The 8428-nt window shown below is 51.3% G+C and overlaps 2 non-coding genes and 1 pseudogene across 2 annotated transcripts; all 3 read left to right on the forward strand.

The window, feature by feature from the left end:
- The first annotated feature begins 3475 nt into the window (after window positions 1–3475).
- On the forward strand, window positions 3476–3594 carry LOC141267154 (5S ribosomal RNA). Its single transcript, XR_012321168.1, has one exon. It is a non-coding gene; the product is annotated as a 5S ribosomal RNA (ribosomal RNA).
- A 1685-nt stretch (window positions 3595–5279) lies between these two features.
- On the forward strand, window positions 5280–5398 carry LOC141267609 (5S ribosomal RNA; annotated as a pseudogene).
- A 2911-nt stretch (window positions 5399–8309) lies between these two features.
- On the forward strand, window positions 8310–8428 carry LOC141266334 (5S ribosomal RNA). Its single transcript, XR_012320374.1, has one exon. It is a non-coding gene; the product is annotated as a 5S ribosomal RNA (ribosomal RNA).

Below are 8428 nucleotides of genomic sequence, written 5' to 3' on the forward strand. Positions count from 1 at the left end.
CTCACCCTCTTCCTTCATTCACTCCTGGGCGTTTCGCTCCACCCCAAGTTGCGGGTCCAGCTTGCTCTTTCTGTCACATCCCCGCGATGAATGGTTTAGCCTGCAGGAGACCCTGCACCGAGCCATTTTTAAACACATCTGATGCGGCAGGTGTTTCATTGCTCAACAAACAACACCTATAGGGACGGCACAGCCTATGCATCGGTCCTTCGGAGACCGCCCCAGAACGGCCAGAGTTCTCGTCCCCACGCGAGCCTGAGGAAGGCTGGCCGGGCGATGGGCCAAGCAGCGTCTACTGGCCATACCACCTTGGATACGTCCGATCTCGGAAGCAAAGCAGAGATGGGTTCGGAAATACTTGGTTGGGACACCTCCTGAGAACACCAGGTATTGTAGACAATTTTGATGACGTTTTGCCATCTTGCCCAGCTCGGCTAGCATTGAGTGGCGCCTTGCTGGACACCGACCTTACGTAAAGTAGAGGCTGGAAGTCCCAAGCCTCCCAAGCCCCCCAAGACCTCTAAGAGACTCAGAAAGAGAATAGGAGGGATCCAATGGCTGGATGTCCTTAAGGACAAAAATGTCCAGGAAGGATGGGAAATTTTTAAAAATGAGATTCTCAAAGCACAATCGTTAACAATCCCGAAAAGTAGGAAGAATGGGAAGCATTTAAGGAAACCAGGATGGATGAACACAGAACTTAAACACATGCTAAAAAGAAAGAAAGAAATGTTTATTAAATGGAAAGAGGGAGGCATATCTAAAGAAGATTATAATGCAGTCTGCAGATCCTGCAGGGCACGTATCAGGTTAGCTAAAGCTGACAATGAATTAAGGCTTGCAAGAGATGTCAAAAGCAATAAAAAAGGATTTTGGGGGTATGTCAAAAGTAAAAGAAAAGTCAAAGATGCTATAGGATTTTTACAGGATGAAAATGGAGAAATGGTAAGAGAGGATGTTGAGAAGGCCGAACTTTTTAATTCCTATTTTGCATCTGTTTTCCCTCAGAAAGAAAATGTAACATCAACTGATCTTCACTGTCCTTTTAAAGGAATAGAGGAATCCAAGTTATCTGTAAACAGAAAGCTTGTGAGGGAATATTTAGCTAACATAAATGAGTTCAAGTCTCCAGGTCCAGATGAATTACACCCCAGAGTACTGAAGGAGATCGTAGAAGAAATTTTAGAACCACTCTCCATAATCTTTGAAAATTCTTGGAGAACAGGAGAAGTCCCAGAAGACTGGAGAAGAGCAAATGTTGTTCCTATCTTCAAAAAGGGGAAGAAGGTGGACCCAGGGAACTATAGGCCGGTGAGTCTGACTTCTATACCAGGAAAGATCTTTGAACAAATTATTAAACAACATGTATGTAAGTACATGGATAAGAATGAAGTGATTAACCAGAGTCAGCATGGGTTTGTAACTAACAAGTCATGTCAGACTAACTTAATTTCCTTCTATGACAGAATCACTGACTGGGTGGATCAGGGAAATGCTGTAGATATAGTATATCTTGACTTCAGCAAAGCATTTGACAAAGTATCTCACACCATCCTTATTGAAAAAATGACCAAGTATGCAATGGACCAGGCAACTGTTAGGTGGATTCATAACTGGCTTAGTGATCGGACTCAAAGGGTGGTTGTAAATGGCTTCACATCCAGCTGGATGAATGTCTCAAGTGGGGTACCACAGGGCTCCGTCCTGGGACCTGTATTGTTCAACATCTTTATCAATGATTTAGATGAAGGAATTGAGGGTAAACTGATTAAATTTGCTGATGACACAAAGCTAGGAGGGATAGCTAATACTAGAGAAGAGAGAGAGAGGATTCAAAAAGACCTAAATAAACTGGAGCAGTGGGCAGCAACCAACAGAATGGTTTTTAACAGGGAAAAATGCAAAGTACTACATCTGGGCAATAAAAATGAAAAAAGCATATACAGAATGGGAGGAATAGAGCTAAGCAACAGTACATGTGAAAAAGACTTAGGTATACTAATAGATCATAGACTGAACATGAGTCAACAGTGTGATGCAGCAGCAAAAAAAGGCAAATACAATTCTGGGATGTATTAACAGAAGCATACAGTCTAGATCACGTGAAGTCATTATCGGTCTTTACTCCTCTTTGGTCAGACCTCATCTGGAATACTGTGTACAGTTTTGGGCACCACATTTTAAAAAAGACATAGACAAACTGGAGCAAGTTCAGAGAAGAGCGACCAGAATGGTGACTGGTCTGCAAACCATGTCCTATGAGGAACGGTTGCAGGATTTGGGAATGTTTAGCTTGCAAAAAAGAAGACTGAGAGGAGACTTAATAGCTGTCTACAAATATGTCAAGGGCTGTCACATTGTAGAAGGATCATCTTTATTCTCATTTGCACAACGAAAGACTAGAAGCAATGGGATGAAACTAAATGGGAGGAGACACAGATTAGATATTAGAAAAAACTTTTTGACAGTTAGGGTGATTAATGAGTGGAACAGGCTGCCACGAGAGGTGGTGAGTTCCCCTTCAATGGACGTCTTCAAACAGAGGCTGGACAGACATCTGTCTGAGATGATCTAGTGAAACCTGCTTTGAGCAGGGGGTTGGACCAGATGACCCAGGAGGTCCCTTCCAACTCTACCATTCTATGATTCTATGATTCTATGATAAGGACGCAACCCCGCCGCCTCTACCAGGCCTCACACCGAGCTCCTTGCCACGGCTAGGAGTGCTTATTGATCCCGCAGCCGGCCGTATGCAAATGATGGCGTTAAAAGCATCTCGCGCTGTGAAGGGGCCAGGCTTTCAGCAGCTGCCCAGGGGATGGTTTTAGAGGGCGACCGCCTAACGAGGGCCAGCAGAAGTAACGTCTTCTTCTTCAAAGAAGCTTGTGTAACTAACCCAATCAGACAGCTGCCCAGGAGCTAACCTCAGTGCTAGGAAGGAGCGGGAGGGAATTGAGGGGGTGGTTCCTGCTAAGGCCCTGAAATAATAATAAGAGAGGCAGGAGAGTCTGACGCATGGTGGCGGAAAAGCTGCAGGTGCAAATAGGGAATGTGGTCTCGTGCGAGCAACTTGTGCATGCTCGCTGTGTGTGAGTGTGCGCTTCCTAGGTACGGCGCGCTGCAGACAGTCAAAAGGGTTGCTCCCTTTCATTAAAAGTTAATCCCCGGCTGCAGGCTATTAGAAAGCAACTAACCGCGCTCTACTCACCCTACCCAGGTCTACCGGTGAGTCTCGCCGCTGCTCCCGGCCTGTGGCATTGGCCGCGACGCTGACGTTCCGTCGACAGCGCGGCAGCCGATCAGTGAGCTCAGCGGCTCTGAGCGGGGTGTTCTGTCTACAAGACCTTTTTAAGGAGCCAGCAAAAAAGTGAAGAGAAAGGAAAGCACAAAAGCACCTTGTCTTACTAAGCACTGGAAAGGGCAGCCGGCAACCGGACGTCAAAGTGGAAAAGCAGCAAGCGAGAGGCCTGTCTCTGCCTATGGCTGCACCACCCTGAACACGCCCGATCTTGTCTGATTTTGGAAGCTAAGCAGGGTTGGGCCTGGTTAGTACTTGGATGGGAGACCGCCTGGGAATACCAGGTGCTGTAGGCTTTTGCTTTTTCTTACTTCCACAAGCAGGGGTCACTCTCCTCTATGCCTTTTTTCCATTCCTTTTTTCACAAGCGCACACATGCTCCTTTCTTCTTTTCATTTGCTTTCTCTCTTGCGCTATTTAATCCTTGCAAAATACCAGCATCCTTCTCATCACCGTGGGCCTCCAGCATTGTTGCTTATTTACTTTTAATACTAGGCTTCTTTTCACCAGGACCAGCGACTCCCGCATGACTGGAGGCAACCACCGCTGACCTGGAGGCCAGTTTACAGCACAACCCAAGCAAAACACCTTTGCAGGCCACACGACCCCCCCGAAGAGCAGCTCAAATTCACTCGCAACCATCTCACCCTCTTCCTTCATTCACTCCTGGGCGTTTCGCTCCACCCCAAGTTGCGGGTCCAGCTTGCTCTTTCTGTCACATCCCCGCGATGAACGGTTTAGCCTGCAGGAGACCCTGCGCCGAGCCATTTTTAAACACATCTGATGCGGCAGGTGTTTCATTGCTCAACAAACAACACCTATAGGGACGGCACAGCCTATGCATCGGTCCTTCGGAGACCGCCCCAGAACGGCCAGAGTTCTCGTCCCCACGCGAGCCTGAGGAAGGCTGGCCGGGCGATGGGCCAAGCAGCGTCTACTGGCCATACCACCTTGGATACGTCCGATCTCGGAAGCAAAGCAGAGATGGGTTCGGAAATACTTGGTTGGGACACCTCCTGAGAACACCAGGTATTGTAGACAATTTTGATGACGTTTTGCCATCTTGCCCAGCTCGGCTAGCATGGAGTGGCGCCTTGCTGGACACCGACCTTACGTAAAGTAGAGGCTGGAAGTCCCAAGCCTCCCAAGCCCCCCAAGACCTCTAAGATAAGGACGCAACCCCGCCGCCTCTACCTGGCCTCACACCGAGCTCCTTGCCACGGCTAGGAGTGCTTATTGACCCCGCAGCCGGCCGTATGCAAATGATGGCGTTAAAAGCATCTCGCGCTGTGAAGGGGCCAGGCTTTCAGCAGCTGCCCAGGGGATGGTTTTAGAGGGCGACCGCCTAACGAGGGCCAGCAGAAGTAACGTCTTCTTCTTCAAAGAAGCTTGTGTAACTAACCCAATCAGACAGCTGCCCAGGAGCTAACCTCAGTGCTAGGAAGGAGCGGGAGGGAATTGAGGGGGTGGTTCCTGCTAAGGCCCTGAAATAATAATAAGACAGGCAGGAGAGTCTGACGCATGGTGGCGGAAAAGCTGCAGGTGCAAATAGGGAATGTGGTCTCGTGCGAGCAACTTGTGCATGCTCGCTGTGTGTGAGTGTGCGCTTCCTAGGTACGGCGCGCTGCAGACAGTCAAAAGGGTTGCTCCCTTTCATTAAAAGTTAATCCCCGGCTGCAGGCTATTAGAAAGCAACTAACCGCGCTCTACTCACCCTACCCAGGTCTACCGGTGAGTCTCGCCGCTGCTCCCGGCCTGTGGCATTGGCCGCGACGCTGACGTTCCGTCGACAGCGCGGCAGCCGATCAGTGAGCTCAGCGGCTGTGAGCGGGGCGTTCTGTCTACAAGACCTTTTTAAGGAGCCAGCAAAAAAGTGAAGAGAAAGGAAAGCACAAAAGCACCTTGTCTTACTAAGCACTGGAAAGGGCAGCCGGCAACCGGACGTCAAAGTGGAAAAGCAGCAAGTGAGAGGCCTGCCTCTGCCTACGGCCACACCACCCTGAACACGCCCTATCTCGCCTGATCTCAGAAGCTAAGCAGGGTCAGGCCTGGTTAGTACTTGGATGGGAGACCGCCTGGGAATACCAGGTGCTGTAGGCTTCTGCTTTTTCTTACTTTCACAAACAGGGGTCACTCTCCTCTATGCCTTTTTTCCATTCCTTTTTTCACAAGCGCACACATGCTCCTTTCTTCTTTTCATTTGCTTTCTCTCTTGCGCTATTTAATCCTTGCAAAATACCAGCATCCTTCTCATCACCGTGGGCCTCCAGCATTGTTGCTTATTTACTTTTAATACTAGGCTTCTTTTCACCAGGACCAGCGACTCCCGCATGACTGGAGGCAACCACCGCTGACCTGGAGGCAACCACCGGTAACCTGGAGGCCAGTTTACAGCACAACCCAAGCAAAACACCTTTGCAGGCCACACAACCCCCCCGAAGAGCAGCTCAAATTCACTCGCAACCATCTCACCCTCTTCCTTCATTCACTCCTGGGCGTTTCGCTCCACCCCAAGTTGCAGGTCCAGCTTGCTCTTTCTGTCACATCCCCGTGATGAACGGTTTAGCCTGCAGGAGACCCTGCGCCGAGCCATTTTTAAACACATCTGATGCGGCAGGTGTTTCATTGCTCAACAAACAACACCTATAGGGACGGCACAGCCTATGCATCGGTCCTTCGGAGACCGCCCCAGAACGGCCAGAGTTCTCGTCCCCACGCGAGCCTGAGGAAGGCTGGCCAGGCGATGGGCCAAGCAGCGTCTACTGGCCATACCACCTTGGATACGTCCGATCTCAGAAGCAAAGCAGAGATGGGTTCGGAAATACTTGGTTGGGACACCTCCTGAGAACACCAGGTATTGTAGACAATTTTGATGACGTTTTGCCATCTTGCCCAGCTCGGCTAGCATGGAGTGGCGCCTTGCTGGACACCGACCTTACGTAAAGTAGAGGCTGGAAGTCCCAAGCCTCCCAAGCCCCCCAAGACCTCTAAGATAAGGACGCAACCCCGCCGCCTCTACCAGGCCTCACACCGAGCTCCTTGCCACGGCTAGGAGTGCTTATTGACCCCGCAGCCGGCCGTATGCAAATGATGGCGTTAAAAGCATCTCGCGCTGTGAAGGTGACGCGCCCCCTGGGCCAGTGTTGTTGGGGATACCCGGAGCCGGATCAGATGGGGGTTGTAGTCTCCGAGTGGCTGTGACCCGGTCCGTGCCCAGGGTGTCAAGCTCAGTGTGTGGCAGTCCTTACTGATGTTACTAAAGTTCTTTATGTCGACTACGCCACCCGTTGAATTGCGGTCACTTCGGCCGCCGCTGCAGCAGGGTCCGCTGAGGCTGATGGTGTTTGTGCAGCCCAGGTAGTATAACCCCCAACGGGAGGGGTATAGCCTCAGGGGGTCAGGTGCAGAGGATGGTGGTTGTGGAGGTGCAGTGAGGATGGTAATGAGAGTCAGAGTCGGGCTGTGCAGTTCAGGGTTTGTTTACTTACTGCTGTTTTTGTACCGGTCACTCCGGCCTTGAGTGACCACCCGAGCCGTGCTGCGTCCACCAGGTCCTGGACTCGGCCAACCCCCAAGTAGTTCCGGAGCGTGGTTCTGAGCTCCCTTTCTGTCTTGTCCTCGTCTCTGGCCTTCCCCACCAGGGATCCACCTATGTCCGGCTCCCTCGGGCCTCTTGGTGGTAAACCCTTGTCTCTGGGTTCCCTGACCCTATTCCTGGTCTGCCTTCTGGGTGGATTTAGTGGGTGATCGTGGCAGATCGATCCTGCCCACGACCTCCGGTTCCTGGCTAAGGTGTGCTGTAGCCTCTGCCAGCTTGGGATCCGGTACCCTGTTGCCAACTCTTCACCCTTTGATTTATTTTGGGCTCTCAGAGTTCCTTCTTTCTCCCCCTCTGGGTCTTTCTTTCTCCTCTCTCTCTCTCTTGGCCTGGGGCTGCTCTGCTCTTCTGCTCTCTTCCTCTGCAAAGACTGGCTGACTGACCCTGATCTTAGATGGTGCCCACCTTATATACTCCCTCTATGTGTGAGCTCAGGTGACCAGCACCCAATGAGCTCCTAACCTTACCCAGGCTGCTCCCCCTATCTGCCCCTACACTACTGGGATGGTCCACCCCCCTCCCACTCCAGCCAAGGACAGACTCGGTCGTACCTGCACATTTCTAAGTGGGAGTACCGTTGGTCTGCCCTCCGGAAATGGGATGTGTGTAGTGCATGCAGCCTTCTGAGCTCAGTTCCACACTCCATCCTTACCCGGGAGTGGAATATCACACCTCTGGTTGAGGTGCAATACCCCTGTAGCAGCCGAATCCTCAGGGTGCTACAAAGGGGCCAGGCTTTCAGCAGCTGCCCAGGGGATGGTTTTAGAGGGCGACCGCCTAACGAGGGCCAGCAGAAGTAACGTCTTCTTCTTCAAAGAAGCTTGTGTAACTAACCCAATCAGACAGCTGCCCAGGAGCTAACCTCAGTGCTAGGAAGGAGCGGGAGGGAATTGAGGGGGTGGTTCCTGCTAAGGCCCTGAAATAATAATAAGAGAGGCAGGAGAGTCTGACACATGGTGGCGGAAAAGCTGCAGGTGCAAATAGGGAATGTGGTCTCGTGCGAGCAACTTGTGCATGCTCGCTGTGTGTGAGTGTGCGCTTCCTAGGTACGGCGCGCTGCAGACAGTCAAAAGGGTTGCTCCCTTTCATTAAAAGTTAATCCCCGGCTGCAGGCTATTAGAAAGCAACTAACCGCGCTCTACTCACCCTACCCAGGTCTACCGGTGAGTCTCGCCGCTGCTCCCGGCCTGTGGCATTGGCCGCGACGCTGACGTTCCGTCGACAGCGCGGCAGCCGATCAGTGAGCTCAGCGGCTCTGAGCGGGGCGTTCTGTCTACAAGACCTTTTTAAGGAGCCAGCAAAAAAGTGAAGAGAAAGGAAAGCACAAAAGCACCTTGTCTTACTAAGCACTGGAAAGGGCAGCCGGCAACCGGACGTCAAAGTGGAAAAGCAGCAAGTGAGAGTCCTGTATCTGCCTACGGCCACACCACCCTGAACACACCCGATCTTGTCTGATCTCGGAAGCCAAGCAGGGTCAGGCCTGGTTAGTACTTGGATGGGAGACCGCCTGGGAATACCAGGTGCTGTAGGCT

The sequence above is a fragment of the Phyllobates terribilis genome, unplaced genomic scaffold, assembly GCF_046119375.1.
Source record: "Phyllobates terribilis strain yellow unplaced genomic scaffold, ASM4611937v1 Scaffold_4__5_contigs__length_816908805, whole genome shotgun sequence".
Classification (NCBI taxonomy): Eukaryota; Metazoa; Chordata; class Amphibia; order Anura; family Dendrobatidae; genus Phyllobates; species Phyllobates terribilis.